This window comes from Pyrus communis, chromosome 14 (assembly GCF_041283825.1).
Source record: "Pyrus communis isolate YQ-2024b chromosome 14, ASM4128382v1, whole genome shotgun sequence".
Classification (NCBI taxonomy): Eukaryota; Viridiplantae; Streptophyta; class Magnoliopsida; order Rosales; family Rosaceae; genus Pyrus; species Pyrus communis.
The window spans coordinates 14,753,015-14,774,508 of NC_142578.1; the positions used below are offsets into that span (position 1 = coordinate 14,753,015).

The window sequence follows — 21,494 nt, forward strand, 5'->3', positions numbered from 1 at the left end:
AAAAATCTAACTAGACCACTTTCGCTGGCTAAACGATTGCATTGAGCATGTGCAACAAGCCTTTAAACCTCTAGGTGTCCCTGGTAAGAAGAGTTGTGTCTCCTAAGGGTTTACAGCGATGACGCCCACAAACATCTATAGACTCGACAAATAAATTGGTTAAAACTCACTTGAAATAGACTAATAAGAACCGATGAATGCTTAGTCATACCATCAAACAAAACACTGCCACTTCAAAGAATCATATCATGTGTGTAGTGTAAAAATATTGCTCCATGACTCATGACTTCAAAAGCACCATACTCAAAGACTAAAGATAGAATTCACCTCAACTCTAATTCTCACAGATTGTCACTCAAATTTTCAATTAGATCCTAAGGTTTTGTCTCTCATTAAACATATGTGAGTGAAGTTATGTAAAGGGGAATCAAAATTCTCACATATGAAATATGAAATAAAAGCACAATTTATGAATATATCTCATGAAAGCAATCAAACACTAAGAATATGGATAACACACATACTTACCAGCACCCATGAATATATCCACAAAGATCAGCTAGCTCTTTCACAAGGTTGTAATGTAAGGCTTAAGCTAAGGGCTACGAAAGAATGGATAGGAAATACTAGAACTTGGGACATACCATCTTTGTTGTGAAACCAGCAAGCTCTCCTCTTGAATTGATCTTCGTTGTTTGTTCTTGGCGTCCAGGACACACGTGAATAGTGAAGGATTTGGAAATTGAATCTTCTTTATTCTTTTTTTTTTTTTTTTTTTTTTTTTTTTTTTTTGTGTTTGAAACCTTTTTTTTTTCTTCTTGTTTTGCAATTCTAGCACATGTTACCTTGGTACACGCCACATTCTTGATCTAGAGCTCAATCTTTCTTTGTCTTCATCACTTTGGTATTCTCCAAACTATAAGGTATGGCTGTAATGGGCTAAGATGGGTAGAGTTTGGTGTAGGTGATGAAAGAATTAGGTTAAAAGTGTTTGGCTACCAAAAAGATGAATGAAACACACAAAGGGTTGGGAATAATGCCATTTGGTGGTTAAAACATGCATAGCCTAACAACGTCTCAATGGGTTCATTCATAAGTGATAACAAGCACATGGTATCTGCAACAGAGAATTATTCTTAGCATTCAATCAACAAGAAATAATGAGATCATTTAAAGTGAATTTGAAAGAAGAAGATAGGAGTAGAAACACTTTAAACCCTCCCAAAGATGAAATAGACTCAAAATAGCTCACTAGGGTAGTCTCCGCTATTCTTCTTCCATAATTTGGGCATGCTATTCTTCTTCCATAATTTGGGCATGACACTTTAATCACCATAATTCAAAAGTAATAACTTTGTAAACTACAAAAATTATGATATGGAACTTTTCATGACAGCACCATAGTCAGATTGTATACACAGCCATCATATACATTCACATTAGTAAGCAAAAGCAAACTTTAACCAAAACTGAAATCAAAAGAAAATTTTCAATTTCCACCACCCCCAAACCTAAACTAAGCGTTGTCCTCGATGCTTAAAAATGAATGGAATGCATGCAATGCGAATAGGTAGAGTGCACATGGAATGAAAATAAAATAAAACAAAAACAATGAACACACAAATAAAAGGAAAGAACACAAACCCAGCTAGGTTGCCTCCTAGCAAGCACTTTATTTAATGTCTAGGCAAGTGATAGGAGCATATTTATGCTACTTAGTTATGTTGTTTCCTTGCATTTAGTAAGCTAATTACTACTTATTATAGTGTTTTAAGCTATTTTCGTGTGTTTGTAGGTCCTAATGGCAAAGTAGGCAAGAAAGTGCATTTTGGAGCCATTTGGAGCAGTTTTGGGAATGGATTGGATAACTTAACTATGGAGCAAGGTGGATGGACGAAATTGAAGTCAAGAGAGGCTAGGAACATGCTACAAATCCGGAGAAACAAGTTCAAATACAAAGAAGATAAGGAAAGAGCAAGAAATAAGGACCATTATCCAACCTTATCTTATCTTATCCTAACCAACCTTATCCTTTCCTAAATCTAGCATTATCCTATCTTATCTTATCCAAATCAGTTTGTGCTTTAGTTTTAGCTATTTAGAAGGGTTTAGTTATACATTTAAATACATAACTCAGATTCTAGAAGCCTTATCCCTAAGGTGCCGCACATATTCCCTTCTAGAAACCCCAACCTATGCCGTGTATTCCCTATCCTTGGTTTCTGGTTGTTTTAAACCCATTCCACTTGGGTTTTGGTTGCACAATTCTATTCTTATTCAGCTTATGCCTTGCCTTATCCTTGTTATCCAAGGCTTTGCCATGAAACCTAGCCTATAAATATAAGCCTTTGTCGCAGGTTTCAATCATCCATTCACTCATTCATACATTCAGCCACCAAATACCATAATTTACACCACATCACCCTAGTGCCGCAAGCAAGGAAGGAAGGAGAAGAGGACTTGTGCAATCTGCCATCCAAGGGAGTGTTGTGCATGCCATTGGAGTGTGGAGGGTTTCTAGGTTCTTTCTATCCTTAGTTTCAGTTTGATGTTTACTTTAATTTGGTTTTCAATTATGATGAACATGTGGAACTAATTTCTTTTTAGTTAGAGGTGAATTCGAAGCCATGATTATATGTTTTATATGAATTGATTACGTCCAGTTATTGTTTCTTGAGTATTGAATGTGATTTGCTTATCTAAGTTATCAAAACTTGTTTATGTGTTTTGGTTGAGGGTCGACACTTAATTTGCATGCATGAATTTGATGCTAGAGTATAAGAGAGTGAATTTGATGCTAGAGTATAAGGGAGTTTCACGTAATAGTTATTCACTTATATTCACAAGCAGTTGAGGTTGCTAGTCACAATTGCGTTAAGTGAATCCTTGGTATGAGTCTCATGCGTTTCATAGTGATGAATACCTTGTCAATGCTTATGATTTTCACAAAACTCTTTTGATATGTATCTTTATTATGCGTTTCATATAGAGAACTTGAGAAAGATAATTTGATTGTAATGCGTATTCATTCAATTCAATGAAATAAGGAAAATCTAATGGTTAGTTGTGCGATGCAACTAACTTGGGGTGTTGTCATTCATAGTCTAAAGGAATAATAACTAGAAATTGGTTTGTATTCATATATCATGAGTGGAGAAGGACCCTCTAACTAGCCTTTCACCCATTTAATTCACCCAAATTCGTTTTTACAAAGTGTTTTATGCAAGGTTTCTGTTTTAAGTTTTAAATTCGTCAAAAACGATCCCCCTTTCATTTAGTCTTGTTATTTGAGTCAAAATCTATTTTCTTTTGGTCTTTTGAGTCAAGTTAAGTTTTATTTTCATCAAAATCACTTGTTAGGTCTAAAATTGAGTCTTTTTTAGTCTTATTTGTGTTGATTAGCATCCCTAGTTAATCCCCGGTCTTGAACGATCCCTACTTACATATATACTACAATTGTCACAAATAGGGTTTAATTTGTGTGTCAAGTTAATTTTCACATCAGGAAGACATGACAGCATGTTTAAGTTGTAAACTTGAGATAATCCACAACTAGATAGACCTGCTCTTATGCCACATTCTCCAAAAAAACCTTCAAACACTGCCCATTGACCTTAAAACGAGTGCCATTCTTGATGTTTTCTATCTCCACAACTCCATAGGGAAATACTTCACTTTGAAAGGTCCAACCCATCTAGACTTTAGTTTACTTGGAAAAAGTCGCAAATGTGAGTCATACAAAATTACTTTCATACCTGGTTGAAACTCTTTCCTAAGAATTACTTTGTCATGGTAGAGCTTGGTTCGTTCTTTGTAGATCTTAGCATTCTCATATGATTCATTTATGAGCTCGTCCAACTTATTAAGTTAAAGCTTCCTCACTATACCGGCTTCTTTGAGGTCAAATTAAACCTTTTTATGGCCCAATATGCATAGTGCCCGAGCTTTATTGGAAAATGACATGCCTTTCCAAACACAAGTTGATAAGGGTTCATTCCAATTGGGGGTCTTGTATGTTGTTCGCTAAGCCCAAAGTGCATCATTCAACCTAAGTGACCAATCTTACCTTGTAGGGCTGACGGTCTTCATCAAAATGTTCTTTATTTCCTTATTGCTAAGCTCCACTTAGCTTGAGGTTTGAGGATGACATGGAGTTACCACCTTATGTGTGATGTTGTACTTCTTCATCAATTCCTCGATGGGTTTGTTGTAGAAATGGCTGCCACCATCACTAGTATGTATATGTATCCAAAGGAGGATGGAAACTATCCCATGAAGTCGATTCCCACACATTGAACAACTCCACCACCAAAATGTTGCTCAATGGTGTTTCATTCTTGCGGCTGATGTTCCCCATTTTCTGGCACCTATCACACTTAGAACAAAAATCAAAAGCATCTTTAAATAATGTAGGCCAAAAGAAACCAGATTGTAAAACCTTTAAAGTTGTCATTTTGGCACCAAATTGTCCTTCACATGCCAATGCATGACTGAATGTTATTATGCTTTGCTGCTCACTGTCCAGGACACATCTTAGGATGATTTGGTCAAGGCAATACTTGAAAAAATATGGCTCATCCCAAACATAGCGTTTCACCATTGAAAGGAACTTCTTTTTCTCCTGAAAAGTGAAATCATCTCTAATTACACCATAAGTAAGACAGTTAACAAAATCAGCATATCATGGCTCTTTTTCTTGAATGACAAAGAGCTGTTCATTTGGGAATGATTCATTGAGAGACAGAATTTGTCCATCTCCATGGTTTTCATCAACAATGCGTGACAAGTGGTCAGCAACAACATTTTCACTCTCATTCTTGTCTCTCATTTCCAGGTTAAACTCTTGTAATAAGAGTACCCATCTAATCAAGTGTGGTTTGGCATCCTTCTTTGTCAACAAGTACCTAAGAGCTGCATGGTCAAATTAAACAATTACTTTAGAGCCAACAAGATATGAACGAAACTTCTCTAAAGAAAAAACAACAGCAAGCAACTTATTCTTAGTTGTTGATAATTGAGTTGAGCATCGTTTAATGTCCGGCTTGCATAGCAAATCACATGTGGGAGCTTATTCACTCTTTGACCTAAAACAACACCAATAGCATAGTCAGAGGCATCACACATCAATTCAAAAGGTAAAGACCAATCTGGTGCCATAATAATAGGAGCAGAGGTTAGTTCATGTTTTAAGGTGTTAAACGCATTCATACAATCTTTACCAAAGTGAAATACAATATTTTTAGCCAAAAGATTACATAATGGACGAGTGATCGTGGAAAAATCTTTAATGAAACGACGATAAAAGCCAGTATGTCCTAGAAAGCTTCTCACTCCCTTCACTGATGTAGGGGCAGCCATATTTGAGATAATGTCAATTTTGGCTTTGTCAACTTTAATTCCCTTGTTAGATATTACTTGACCCAACACAACACCTTGTTTCACCATGAATTGACACTTTTCCCAATTGAGAACCAAATTTGTTTCCTGACATCTTTGAAGCACTAAAGATAGATGGTGAAGGCAATCATAAAAAAAAGAACCAAAAATTGAAAAGTCGTTCATGAATACCTTAATGAATCTCTCAATCATGTCTGAAAATATTGCTAACATACATCTTTGGAATGTTGCTGGGGCATTGCAAAGGCCAAAAGGCATCCTCCTATATGCAAAAGTGCCAAGGGAATAGGTAAATGTAGTCTTTTCTTGATCTTCTAGAGCAATCGTAATTTGATACCTAAATATCCATCAAGAAAACAATAATATGAGTTACCAGCTAATTGCTCAAGCATTTGATCTATAAAAGGCATAGGAAAATAATCTTTTCTAGTGTCCAAATTCAACTTCCTATAATCAGTGCAAACACGCCAACTAGTTGCAGGTCTTGGTTGCACAAGCTCGTTGTTCTCATTCTTTACCACTGTGATTCCAATCCTTTTAGGCACTACTTGAACAGCACTGGCCTATTTGCTATCAGAAATTGGGTATATGATAACCACATCTAACAACTTCAACACTTCAGCTCTCACTACTTCTGTCATGTGTGGATTGAGCCTTCTTTGTGGTTCACGGGTTAGTTTTGCTCCCTCTTCCAATAAAATCGAATGCATGCACATGGTAGGGCTTATTCCCTTGATATCTGCAATAGACCAGCCAATGGCTGATTTGAACTCTTTTAACACCCTAATTAGCTTATCTTCTTCTATTGGAAGGGATCATATCTGTGATAGATGGATTTAATGGCTCTATAATAGGTGAAATAGTAGAGGGATAAGGTTTTAATGCTTCCAAGGCAGCCACCACCTCCATGAGTGCATATTCTTCGTCAAACTCATCTTGAGATTGACTCAAAATAGATTATAATGGATCACAAGATTGTGCCTGCAAAAAGTTATTAAAAACAAGCGAATCAAGCACATCAACAGAACAACAATCAAATGAACTAGAAGGGTGAGAAAGAGATTCAAACACTTTAAATTGCACAGTTTCTCATAGCACAATCATGGTGAGAAGACCATTGTGCACATCTATGATAGTCTTTGCAGTGGCCATAAAGGGTCTGCCAAGCAAAATAGGTAATTCACGATCATGTATAGGAGCTTCTTCCATATCCAACACTACAAAATCAGCAAGCAAAATTAGTTTGTCAACTTGAACTAAGATATCTTCCACTATACCTCTTGGATATTTCACTGATCGATCAGCAAGTTGCAATGAAATAGTTGTTGCCTTCAAATCCCCCAAACCTAATTGAAGGTACATTGTATAGGGCATTAAATTGATGCTAGCACCCAAATCGAGCATAGCCTTTTCTACTAGCTTGTCTCCAATGGTGATATTGATAGAAAAACTGCTCGGATCCTTAAGTTTTGGTGGAAGCTTTCTTTGAAGCACATCACTCACATTTTCAGACACAATCACCTTCTCATTCGGTCCATACCTTCTCTTATAGTTGTTCAGCTCCTTGAAGAATTTCCCATACGCTGGCATATTCCTAATGACATCAAGCAAAGGTAAATTAACATTCACTTTACTTAAAATATCAAAAAATTCTTTAGATGACTTATCTAGCTTGCTTTTGGCAAGTCTTCCAGGAAATGGGATGGGATGAGTGTAAGGTTTTTCAACCTTGTGAAGATTTGGGGCTTCAAATGAAGAAGTGGCATTGCTTGGATCATCATTCAGTTTCTCATTCTCTTCGTAAGTGGCACCTGCATTCACATGATCAGATACATTAGTAACTTCATTACCAACTTCATTATTAATAACCTTACCACTTCTAAGTGTAGTAATTGCTTTGGCCTGCTCTTGGTTCCTTTGAAGTATCACTGGTTGGCTTAGAAACATTCCGGCCTCTCTTTGACTCAAAGCATCTACAATCTGACCTAATGGTGTCTCCATTTTGGTTAGAGCAGCCGAGTGTTGTTGGAAAGTACTATTGGTAGTTTGTTGGAATTAAACGATGTTTTGAGCTAGCATTTGACCGTATCTTCAAGTGTAATGGCAGGCTTTGGTTGGAAGTTTTGAAACTGATTGTTATTCTTCCGTGAGAGGTTGGGATGATCTCTCCAACTAGGGTTATATGTATTAGAGTATGTGTCATTCCTTGGCCTTTGATTGTAAGAGTTCATAAGATTCACTTGCTCTTGGACGAATTGGTGATAAACCTCACTAGCTGAGTATTGATAAGTAGGATGACCTAGTATGTTGCAAATGGCACACATCTCAGCTATCTTAGGCACCATATTGAGCACAAAATCAAGCTTCTTTTCCAAACTTGCCACCTCCAATGCAAGATCATTATTAGAACTTATTTCATACACTCCAGCTCATTTACCTCTTGTATCTTTGAGTTGAGCATTAGATCCCAACATCTCATAGATGTTATATGACTCTTGAGCATTCTTTTTCTTCAAAGCCCTACCTGCTACATTATCAATAGTTGATTGACATGTTTGGTTTAATCCATCATAAAAAAAATTTCATTTGTAAGTAAGGAGGTAACCCATGATGTGGACATTACAGCAAAAGGCCTTTGAAGCACTCCCAACATTCATTGAAAGGTTCTCCATCATCTTGCTTAAAGTTAAAGATTTGCCCTCTCAAAGTGGCTATCTTTTGAGTAGAAAAAAAACTTGTCTAAAAATTTATTTGCTACGGCATCCCAAGTGGTGAGCGAACCAGGTGCTAAAGTCATTAGCCAACCCTTAGCTTTATCTTTCAATGTGTAAGGAAAGACCATCATTCTCAGATTTGCTTCATTCACTCCCTGCAAAGGTAAACCACTCATAACATTATAAAATTCTTTAATATGGGCTAATGGATCTTCGTTAAGTAAACCATAAAAAGAAGGAAGCATATGAAAATGTGAAGATTTAAGATAATAGTTTCTAGCTTCAACAGGCAACAAGATGCACAAAGGTGAATTTGGTATAACAGGCAAAGCATAATCCTGCAAAGCTCGATTGTCATCGTCATTGTCTGCCATCTCTTTTTCTTGCTCAAAATTGAAATGCTCATAATAAGCACCTACACTCGTTGATCTAGAAGATTGATCGTCCTCTTCTTCACGATTAATTTGAGCACTAGTTGATAGAAAGTTCTCAAAAGTGTTGCTCTTTATCCGTTCAAGTCTTTGGCCTATCTCAGCCAGTTTTTCGGACATATACTACCTGAGAAATAGAAAGAAAACAAATGAAATTTAGAAATCTAAACTGAAAATGAAAATTGATAGGGTTTGAAGAACAAGCAATTATAGGGGGTTGAAATTAGTTCCCGGCAACGGCGCCATAATTTTGTTGTGTTCATTCCGAGTGCAATATATGGTTAGTATAATGGCACAAGTAAGAGTGTTGTACCACAGGGACTAATTAGACCTCTATAAATTACTAGTATTGAAATAACCCTAACTAAACAATGAAATAACAAATTGAATGTAGGTTTTGTGCTGTTAATGAGAATAACTAAAAAAGCAAGAAAAATGTAATAATGAATGATATGTTGATTGAGAAACGATGAGGATGGGTCCAGGGATTTCAAGTGCACCTTTACAAAATCAATAAAGTTAAACCATATTCAATTACCAACATGTTTCCACAGTTTGTTTTACATATATATGATTAGCCATATGATGTGTGGTTTTGATCAAATTCTCCTAATCTACAACCTCATTGGGATGTTCAACTTCGGTTCCAAATTAAGAGTCTTTAGCATGCAAGAAAACGTTAAAGAACCAAAGAAAATACATGGCAGGATGTTTGCATAGCATTCTCTTTATTCATTCACATGTCTACCAAGATTAAGCATGATGTTTACTATAATCTTGATCAAATGATCTGTAAGAAATCCTAATGGTGATCAATCATTAAAACTAACAAACAAATTTAACAAAAGATTCAATGAATGAAACAAGAGACATATTGATAAATTTAATATTTTAACATAAAAACACGAATCAATTGTGCAAGGCTACATCGAAATCCCTAACTATGCATTTAGTTACACATCATGTTCACTGAGATGAAATTGGAAATACACAACATGAGTGAAAATAAATCGAAGAGAAAGAAAACCCTTGAAACAATTCAGATGTTAAATTTCTCCAAGAACAACCTATCATGATGAGTCTTCGTTGATGTTGGAGTGTATATAATGGGTGGAGTTTTGAGTGTTGATGAAAAGAGAGAAAAATAGTGACTGGAGTTGTGAAATTCGCTCCAAATGACAGATGTGTGTAAAAGTGGCTGAAAGGTTAGGTTTTATAATGTTAAAGAGGCTGTTACAGATTGCCAATACATCCCAGTAATTGGGCATTTACTTCCCTCGTTTGTGATAGATTCCGGAGTTTTGGTGTTGTTGTAAACTTGTAGTAAATACTGCAATTAGAATGTTGTTTATCTCCAAATGACAGTACTGTAGTCTAAAATGTCGAGCAAAAGTTACGGGGGGAAAACCTCCACCTTATTCAGGTGGCTTTACTAGGGAGACTTAAATATTGGTAGCTATTTTGGACTAATATTCAGTTTGCTCCATTTCATAAATAATGTTGATTGATTTGGTTTTGTTTTCACCCCTTTCATAAACAATGTACATTGATTTTGTTTTGTTTTGTTTTGCCCTTTTCATTATAAATAATGTGGCATAATTAATAAACAGTGTAGGTTATATTGCTCTATATTCATAAATAGTGTGGGATATTTCATAAATAGTTTGACATATTTCATAAATACTGTGAGTTCTATCATTTTTTGGTTAGTTTCTACCATTTGTATGTAGTTTTTTTTCCAATGGTACACAAGATGGGACACAAGTATGATCCACAAAGCAATAGCATGATCCACACTATTTCTTACATAGGGACTACTTTTGGTTGATGTCGAAGACAGGGAGCATGGCCACTGAGCTTGTTATGCTAAAAATTGATTTGACTTCACTATTTGTTAATGGACCAATTGACGTGAAATTGATTGATGTTTTTTTCTACATCAAGTCAAAATGAAATGAAAGAGGGCAAGGAACAAAATCTCTATCTTTCCTCCTACATCTTTGTAAGTACCAACAATACTTTTTCTACAAATATGTGGTTCTACGATTTCACAAATATAGTATGACAATTAGTTCATTTTCATAAATAATGTATTTTTCTTGTTTTAAGTTTCTAATTAGTCACTAGTTCTTAGTGCATTTAAATAAATAGTGCCCAGTTGTTCGTCTAGCTTCATAAACAGTTCAAGTTCTTAGTCAACTTCCATAAAAAGTGCCCTAGGTACTTGACCGCTTTCATAAATAGTGTACCTATTTTGGTTTATGGTTTCATAAATAGTGCCTAGACAACTATTGTCCATTTGTTTAATATAATATTTCTTTGTATTCAAACAGAATGACATGGAGATACAAAGACCAAAGAGTGATGACGAATACCTTGACCAACGTTTGCAAACAATATTGGAAGAAAATGTGGACAAGGTTGGCAAAGTATTCATCCCGATGAAGCACTACTTCCACTTCACCTTGATAGTTTGGGACATTCAAAAACGAAGAATGATTCATTACAATTCAAAACTACCAAGGATTGAAGGAGGCAAAGACCAATATTTTGACCATGCTTTGCAAGCGGTAAAGACAACCTTAAATAATCCATTTTATGTATTAAATTTCAAGTGAAAACAAATTGTTTCATACAAAACATTGTATTTCTTTCTTTTTTTACAGCAAGACAAGATCCAAACAATATACAAGGACTTAAAGAGTGCTAGCACCTTAACAATAGATATTGAAAGCTACAAGACTCGTGCACAACAATGATAGGAGCATATTCATGCGACTTAAATGGCTTGTTCTCGTACATTTACGTTATGTTTCTTTAGTTATTTTAGTTATTTATGCTTCTTTTGTGTGTTTTCAGGTTCTAAGGGCTTAGGGAGCAAGAAAGTGCATTTTGAGGCCATTTGGAGCATTTTTGGGCATGGATTGGATAGCTTTTCCATGGAGCCAAGAGGATGGACGAATTTGAAGGCCTTGTATGCACTTGAAGACACAAAACAATGGCTCTAGCCCAATCAAACACATTATGCCATACAAACCAACCTATTTTAGGCCCATTCTATGTACTTAAACCCTAGCCCTTTAAACTAATTCATTTATCACTTATCAAACCATTCACTTATCACTCACCACATATCATTCACTTATCACTTAACATATCATTCATTTATTTCACTTCCATACTCCTCTTAATTCCACATGCATTCTCACACATGCACATCATTCACTCACATTTCCACCATTCATTCTTTATTCCTTTCCAAACATCTCACATGCATTTCCACCTTCCTATTTCATCATTACACCACCATTCACACACACATGCACTTACTCTTTCACACACACATGCACTTACTCTTTCATCATTGCACCACCAATTCAACACATGCATTCACACACCAACAACCTAGCTCTTTTTCCATCATTATTTCATCCACATGCACTCTCAATCATAACAACCACATTCACTCTTAAACAATCACCCACATATTCTCCCATTCCCCCTATAAATACCCTTGCATTCATTCATTCAAGCATCATCTCATTCACAACACAACACCCCTCAAACACTTCCATTCTTTCCTTAGCCGTGAGTCCCCCCTCCCTACTAATCCAAACACCAACCATCTTTCCATTTCCATCACTCCTCACTCCATTCCACACTTCCATTCCCCCAAACCAACTATCCTTAGACCTTATGCTACAACAACGAGGAAGAGAAGAGGACCTAAACGTTCATACAATTCAAGTTTGAGTTGTTGGAATGTTTAGGTGATTCTTTGATTTCAATGTTTCATTTTAATTCTCTTTGTTTTGTACGTATAAGGAATGGAAGAGAAGAGTGCCTAAACGTTCATACAATTCAAGTTTGAGTTGTTGGAATGTTTAGGTGTTTCTTTGATTTCAATGTTATGAAGAACTAATCCCCCTTTAGCTAGGGGGTAATTCGAAATAAATGTTTATGCTTGCATTTTGATTTGATTACTTCTAATTGCGTTTCATAAGTTGTGAATTCAATTTGTTTAACTATTTGATTGATAACCTATTTATGTATGTTTATTGAGAGTGCACGCTTAATTTTCATTCATGAATATGACGCTAGAATATAAGTGAGTTTCACCTAATCGTTATGAACTTATATTCACAAGTAGTGGAGGTTGCTTATAAACAATCGCGTTAAACGAATTCTTGGCATAAGTTTCATGCGTATTCCATAGTAACGAATGCCTCGTCAACACTTATAGTTTTCAAAGAACTTAATGATTCTTGCTTGTATCTCTATTATGCAATTCATGTAGGGAACTTGTGGGGAATGCTTTGGGTTGTCGTATGCAATCATCCAATTCATTAACTTAAGGAAAACTTGACGGTTAATTTAAGCGGACCTAATTAACCCGGGGTGATGAGTTTCATAATTTATTGAAATGCAATTGGAAATCTTTTTATTATGCAAGTGTAACATGTGTGGAGAAGAACCCCTTAGCTAGCCATACCATCCATTCATTTCCGTCAATTTCATATTTACAATTTGTTTTCTTTACAATCTATCCATTTTAGTTTAAATTCGTCCAAAATCAATCCCCCCATATTTCGTTTAAGTCTTAGTCTTAATCTTTCTTATTTTTAGTTTTGAATTCTTCGAGTTTAGTATAGCATTTTAGTTTGTGTTTTTAAAAGCATTTTGAGTCTTTTGATTTGTTTTAGTGTTTTAAAGTTTAGTTTTACATTCTTTGAGTCTAGTTTAGTGTTTTATATTATGTTTTTACGTTTTTAAGTCAAATCCAAGTGATTAACAATCCCTCCTAATCCCCGGTCCAGAACGATCCCTACTTATACTTATACTACAATTGTCAAAAAGAGGGTTTAATTTGTGTGCGTATAAATCTCGCATCAAATTTTGGCGCCGTTGCCGGGGATTAGCAAATTTGCTAATCTCTTGGATTGTTCGTTTCTGTTATGTATTTTAGTTTTAGTTTTTGAATTGTGTTTTGTTTGTTGAATTCAAGTACTAGAGAAGAACAACATGGCACTTGATAACGCTTCTCTTTTGTCACAGCTCATGGAAAGGTCCCAAATGCAAAGAGTTGATATATTTGATCTTCAATCAAGGAATAACGTGTTTTCCAATACTTACAGTTCAGATTGGAGTGATCATTCAAACTCTACGTGGTGGGAACCTCAAAATGCTCAACAAGGAGGATATTGGCAGCCACCACAACCTCATATTCAATATGCCCAACCAAATTTAAGTTCGTCAATAAATTATAACCAAAAGCTTGATGAATTAATTTGTTTGGTGCAGGGCTTACAAAATCAAGACAATGAGGCTCAACAAGAAGGATATTGGCAGCCGTATGAGGAGTTCTATTCAACGCCTATGCAGCCACCACAACCTGCCCAAAGGAATGTAGGTAATTCAAATGATAATGATACGATTTTTCAATTACTTACTACTCTGGAAAAGCAAATTGGGCAGATAGCGGAGTTCGAAGGACAATTTTGCGACCAAGGCGAACTCCCTAGTTCAACCATTGCAAATCAGAAGGGAGAATTTGAAACTGCCAAGGAAATCATGTTGAGAAGTGACAAGGAGGTTGGAACGGACCCTCAACCATCAAAATCAAATCACAAGGAAGAGGAATACACCCAACCCACGGAAAGGGTGGAAACACCTTTACCGGAGGCTCCTATGCCATCTAATACAGGTATGGTTGTTCCAAATTTCATTATTTTTAACCCTATTCCTTGCAGATTCATGACTTCCAAGGAAGAAGAAGGTGAAAAAGACATCTTGGAAGCCCTTCCAAAGGTGACAAGTAGGGAATGTCATGAATCCATCAAAGAGGACGTTCTTGAAACCACAAAATCCAAAGAAGTTAAATTTGATGACATTGGACAAGTAATAACCATCACTTGCAATCTGGCCAAGTCCAATATCCCTGAAACTTTCAAAGGAGTGGTATTTGTCATTGAGTTCTTGTCGGACAAAACAAGTAAGTATTTTTTTCCAAATTCCATTAGATTTTATACTAACTTGCTATTTTTTTTGAATCAGGCACCTACACTAGAATTCAAACCAATGCCGGTTCACTTCAATTATCACCTTCCATTCAAGGACCAATTCTATGCCGTTTGATTTTATTTATGTTAATAAAAAAAAAATAAAAAAAAAATAAAAAAAAAAGAAAAAAAGAAAGATACTAAACATGGAGAAAGGTGGAGCTTCACAAAGGTTGTTTGCGTGAAGTCCCACTACGAGGCGCAGAAGCGGAAGGCGCAGAAGCGGGAGGCATAGAAGCGGGAGGCATCGGAGCGGAAGCCATCGGAGCGGGAGGCATCGGAGCTAGAGCATTCCAGGCCTCAATACTTGGCCAAGAGCTGGATGACCCAGGAAAAAGGTGCCTCTGGAGATAAGACGCAAGCCTTTGGCGGTCATTGTGAATTCGACCCTCAGATTCTTGCAGCTCATCAAGCTTCCTCTTCATCCCCGACGAATAGTTATTTGCAAGCACATGCAAACTTCTATTCTCGTACTTAAGCTGCTGGATCTCTTGCTTAAGTCTTTCCACCTCTGCCATCAACGATTCCACCTGACGGGAGCGGGCAAGCAGGCGTAGGCCCATGTTGGACACAGAGCTCGCACACTGAACACTAAGTGCGAGAGACTCTTGAACGGCCAACTCATCGGACCGTCCTGACAGCAGCCTACTATCTTTTGGAGTGAGGAGGTTTTTAGCTACTATTGTAGCTGTTGTGGCGTCCTGCATCACAGAGTCTTCACCTGAAAGAGGACCGTTAGAAGATAAAAAAGAAGGGCGCCATACATTACCTTGACGGGGCGCAACCGGATCGCTGCTGAGACTCAAATCTAAGCTAAGGTTCGATGAGTTTGCCATTTTTTTTCAAAAGTGTTCAAAGAGAAGGGGTGGATGGAGTTAAAAATTTCACAAAGGGCCGGAGTCGAGTTTCAGGAATGGGAAATCTTCAGAGTGTGTATGTTGGCGGTGATCGATAGCTCTATAAAATGCCAAGGCGACGCGTCCACCGATTCAAAGAGCCGGATTTTTCGGCGTAATTTAGGCGACGTTTTCTCAGCTTTTCAGAAGACGCACGTGGAGGCCATCATCGCAACTACACCTCTTTAGCCGACAAGCGCAAAGTTCGGCGACGCTTTCTCTGCTTTTCAGAAAACGCGTGCAGCTTTGTCAAAAGGAGCCGCATCTGCACTACCACGTGTCATTCAGAAAGCGAAGGGGCGTCGTTCAGAAATCGAAGGGGCGTCGTTCAGAAATCGAAGGGGCGCCTGCTCGGAAATCGAAGAGGCGTATTCAAAGATCGAAGAGGCGCCACTATTTCAAAAAGCCGGAATTGCGGGATCAAAACGTTTGTCGACAAGGGTAAAAAGTACCACCACTTGATATTATCTCTATATATGTCGACCTTCGTCTTTTATGGCAGGGCAAACCTGAAGAAATTGCCCAACTCTCCCTCACCTCTGAGGGCGCACTCCCAGCAAAGCCTTTCAAAATACTCAATTCTTTCTTCTTCCCCAAAGATGATACCAGATGCCTGGAGTACATATGACCCAGGAGGAAACGGCGGATTGAAGCTTGTGCTGTTTCATTCACCGCTTCTTCAAAGCAAAGGTATCTCATATCATCAAGGTCAAAAGCAAAAGTATCTCATATCATGCTTTTTCCCTGTCTTTTTCTTTGTCCTTGTTCTTACTCGCATGGCAAAGTAAAAGAAGCAATCAGCCGGCACTTGGAGTCAGTCTTCCGATCTGGAGCCAACTGCTTGGAATCTATTCCTGATTGCTTACCTAGCGTTGCTCTCGAGTAGTCATCTTCAACGGTTGATACACTTCCGGAGAAGGGACCACTTCTGCAAAGGGGAGCGAGTAAGGCAAGTGAAAATGATACATTGAAGCATGTGGAGACAAACATAGGCTGAGTTATCCTCCAACCCTTTTCAATACGAATTGGAAAGATTGAACAAAGAAACAGACCAAAAGGGTATGCTCAGACCTTCGGGGGAGACCAAAAGAACCATCCTGCTGCCCAGTTCAAGAAGTAGCACAAAGGAAAATCAATGATGGGCGGAAACCAGTTCGAGAGTAAGCCTGTGGAATCATCAAGATCAAGCCTCAATGCAATCAACAAAGAGAAGAGGGAATTTACACTCCATAACCAGATTTGCGTCCCTAAACTCTTCTCTTTGTTAATTACATTCTGCCATGTTTAGTATGTTTAGTTGTTGTTTGTGTGATTACTTATGTTTTGTGTGAATCTATGCTTAAAACATTGAGGACAATGTTTGATTTAAATGTGGGGGGGGTAACTAATGTTGTTAATGCAAATTCGTGGGATTTTATCACCCATAACTTCAAATGTTGTTCCTTGCTGTTTTAAGGTGTTTTTAAGTTGTTTTAGAGTGTTTTAGTATGTTTTGTTTTTATAACTCCGAAAAGCACATAAAAATTTGAAAAATTGTTTTGAAAAGCCTAAAAAGAGTGTTTTGAGTCGTTTTTGTGAGTTTGTGTCTTAGGGTACCTTCCAACACAATGATAAGGATTTGGTTTGTAATTGCATGACTGTTAAAAAGAGTTATAAACATAGAGAAAAGTTTGATTTACTCTTGGTATATGCTTGGTTATGGTTATAATGTATGACTTCACATGCAATCATAAAAGAAAATTCGTTTTTGTAACATGCTTGAAGGAAGGAACTCAAACAAACGCTACAACCCTGTGAGACTCGAGCCATTACCTTCTTTGGAGAGTTATTTTCTGTGATTCTTTGTTTTCTAAAGTTGTTGAATGATCTCATTATTCCTTGCTTGGTTGCTACTTAGAATGCAATTGTATCATGATAGAACTAAATGCTAGAACTTATATCCGTTTCATTCAAAGCATGATATTGAGTTGCATAACATATATCAAGATGAAGTTGTGTAGTTGCCACCATAGCCAAATAGCCTTACTTCCCATATTTCGTATATATTGTAAGTCTTAACCCCCGTTGAGCCATGTTAACCCATGTTCTTTGTTAACCCACTTTATCTTCGCCTAACCTAGAATATGACCGTCCTTACCCTTGTTCTTAAAAGATAGTGAGCATGACTTAATTGAATTCCTTTTGAGTTACATTATGAAAGAAAATAAGTGTGGGGGAGAGAATGTTTAAGTGTTTTTGTTTTGAGATTCAAAAAAAAAAAAAAAAAAAAAAAAAAAAAAAAAAAAAAAAGGGAAAAGAATAAGTGATTGAAGAAAGGTTCCAAAACACCAATTCTGGGCGTAAATTGTCTAAATTCTCCCTTTTTGTTCAAAAGTTGAGTTTTCATTCAAAAGTGAATTCTAAGTTGATTCAAATGCTTTGCTCACTATTTCTTTAAGAACCTTTGTTTTCCATATCCCTTCTTTGTTATCCACATACCCCAAGCCCCGTTACAACCCTTGACTTCTATCTTGAGTGTTGTGTATTTCAATTTGTGGAGTTTGAACTTGGTATGAGCTTATGGTGTCACTGGTTCTCGCGTCTAAGTAGTAGCATTCCATTCATGAGATCATATCTAAACTTGATTATTAACTCCAGAATTTGCGTTCTTTGTGATACATATATGTGAGTGTCGTTTTCATGTTTACATCAATCTTCTCACATATGACTAGATTAGGGTGTGTAGTTAGAGAATCTGAGTAAAAATTGAGTGCATATCTTGAAAGAAAGTGAGCAAATTCTCTAAAGCATGTTACTACATTCAAAACATGGTTTTAAATGCATAATTGTGAACTAGTATATGGTAACTATGATTAAGAATGTACTTAAGTATGAAGATGACTAAAATCTGTGAGAATGATGATTTTTAACATGTCATGTGCATTGGAAATCCCTAAGACGGTTGTTGGAAGGTTTAGGTTGTGTTTTACGTGTTTAGTGTCGTTTTGTTTATTTGTTTTTATTCTGTTTTGCTCGAGGACTAGCAAAAGCTAAGTGTGGGGGTATTTGATAGGAGCATATTCATGCGACTTAAATGGCTTGTTCTCGTACATTTACGTTATGTTTCTTTAGTTATTTTAGTTATTTATGCTTCTTTTGTGTGTTTTCAGGTTCTAAGGGCTTAGGGAGCAAGAAAGTGCATTTTGAGGCCATTTGGAGCATTTTTGGGCATGGATTGGATAGCTTTTCCATGGAGCCAAGAGGATGGACGAATTTGAAGGCCTTGTATGCACTTGAAGACACAAAACAATGGCTCTAGCCCAATCAAACACATTATGCCATACAAACCAACCTATTTTAGGCCCATTCTATGTACTTAAACCCTAGCCCTTTAAACTAATTCATTTATCACTTATCAAACCATTCACTTATCACTCACCACATATCATTCACTTATCACTTAACATATCATTCATTTATTTCACTTCCATACTCCTCTTAATTCCACATGCATTCTCACACATGCACATCATTCACTCACATTTCCACCATTCATTCTTTATTCCTTTCCAAACATCTCACATGCATTTCCACCTTCCTATTTCATCATTACACCACCATTCACACACACATGCACTTACTCTTTCACACACACATGCACTTACTCTTTCATCATTGCACCACCAATTCAACACATGCATTCACACACCAACAACCTAGCTCTTTTTCCATCATTATTTCATCCACATGCACTCTCAATCATAACAACCACATTCACTCTTAAACAATCACCCACATATTCTCCCATTCCCCCTATAAATACCCTTGCATTCATTCATTCAAGCATCATCTCATTCACAACACAACACCCCTCAAACACTTCCATTCTTTCCTTAGCCGTGAGTCCCCCCTCCCTACTAATCCAAACACCAACCATCTTTCCATTTCCATCACTCCTCACTCCATTCCACACTTCCATTCCCCCAAACCAACTATCCTTAGACCTTATGCTACAACAACGAGGAAGAGAAGAGGACCTAAACGTTCATACAATTCAAGTTTGAGTTGTTGGAATGTTTAGGTGATTCTTTGATTTCAATGTTTCATTTTAATTCTCTTTGTTTTGTACGTATAAGGAATGGAAGAGAAGAGTGCCTAAACGTTCATACAATTCAAGTTTGAGTTGTTGGAATGTTTAGGTGTTTCTTTGATTTCAATGTTATGAAGAACTAATCCCCCTTTAGCTAGGGGGTAATTCGAAATAAATGTTTATGCTTGCATTTTGATTTGATTACTTCTAATTGCGTTTCATAAGTTGTGAATTCAATTTGTTTAACTATTTGATTGATAACCTATTTATGTATGTTTATTGAGAGTGCACGCTTAATTTTCATTCATGAATATGACGCTAGAATATAAGTGAGTTTCACCTAATCGTTATGAACTTATATTCACAAGTAGTGGAGGTTGCTTATAAACAATCGCGTTAAACGAATTCTTGGCATAAGTTTCATGCGTATTCCATAGTAACGAATGCCTCGTCAACACTTATAGTTTTCAAAGAACTTAATGATTCTTGCTTGTATCTCTATTATGCAATTCATGTAGGGAACTTGTGGGGAATGCTTTGGGTTGTCGTATGCAATCATCCAATTCATTAACTTAAGGAAAACTTGACGGTTAATTTAAGCGGACCTAATTAACCCGGGGTGATGAGTTTCATAATTTATTGAAATGCAATTGGAAATCTTTTTATTATGCAAGTGTAACATGTGTGGAGAAGAACCCCTTAGCTAGCCATACCATCCATTCATTTCCGTCAATTTCATATTTACAATTTGTTTTCTTTACAATCTATCCATTTTAGTTTAAATTCGTCCAAAATCAATCCCCCCATATTTCGTTTAAGTCTTAGTCTTAATCTTTCTTATTTTTAGTTTTGAATTCTTCGAGTTTAGTATAGCATTTTAGTTTGTGTTTTTAAAAGCATTTTGAGTCTTTTGATTTGTTTTAGTGTTTTAAAGTTTAGTTTTACATTCTTTGAGTCTAGTTTAGTGTTTTATATTATGTTTTTACGTTTTTAAGTCAAATCCAAGTGATTAACAATCCCTCCTAATCCCCGGTCCAGAACGATCCCTACTTATACTTATACTACAATTGTCAAAAAGAGGGTTTAATTTGTGTGCGTATAAATCTCGCATCAAACAACAAGAAGACTCGTAAGTACAAACTTTATAATATCTAGAATTACTCTAACTTCAAATATAAACGACATCATTATATGTCATCTAATACTATCGAGTGATGTATTCATCTATCATACTCATAGTTAAACTAAAAAATGCAGGTTGGATTGTGGGATATTTGTCATTCACTATGCACAACAAGTACAAAAGGGCAAATTGATAGAACCCACATTCAACAAGGAAGAAGTATTTAAGAAAAGGATAGAAATTATAACTACATTGGTGAATGGACTGCAAGGGGGGCTTGAAGAAAGAAGGAAATCAAGGGCAAAAGCAACAATACCAGATGGTTATAATGAAGAAGACATTATTAACCTGTGAATGTAATTTCATATTGCATTATATGATTAGATATAAAACAATGGTGCAATTTTTAACAGTTCTAACTTCATATTATATAATATACACCATTCGTGGCATTTCTATATGAAGTTGGTGTCAAATTTCAAGTTATTGTTGAATTTGACAGCAAACACTTTTCCTCGATAGGTTTGACTTGTCACATTTATAATAGTTTTGCCTTAATTAATTACATCTATTTGCTAAAAAAGGACATATAAATGGAAAGTGCCAATGAACATTGTTTATGAATAAGTTTGTACTATTTCTTAAATTAATATAGGCATGTGAGATTATGAGGGTAGAGTTCAAGCAAGTTGATTCAAGCCACCATATTTCTACATTGTTATATCCTATTAACATAAAAATCGTACTAAATCTTATTAATCAGCGCCAAAAATGAAAAATTTCAACCTATTGGTATTTGGAAAAG

At 36.4% G+C, this 21,494-nt stretch overlaps 1 non-coding gene and 2 pseudogenes across 1 annotated transcript; 2 read left to right on the plus strand and 1 right to left on the minus strand.

The window, feature by feature from the left end:
• Positions 1 to 6,189: 6,189 nt before the first annotated feature.
• Positions 6,190 to 8,662, minus strand: LOC148691282 (uncharacterized; annotated as a pseudogene).
• On the plus strand, positions 8,000 to 8,106 carry LOC148691283 (small nucleolar RNA R71). The gene has a single exon (XR_015956058.1). It is a non-coding gene; the product is annotated as a small nucleolar RNA R71 (small nucleolar RNA).
• Positions 8,663 to 10,387: 1,725 nt separating the features above from the next.
• LOC148691284 (transcription elongation factor SPT6 homolog) overlaps positions 10,388 to 21,494 on the plus strand; it is a 50,207-nt pseudogene continuing 39,100 nt past the window's right edge.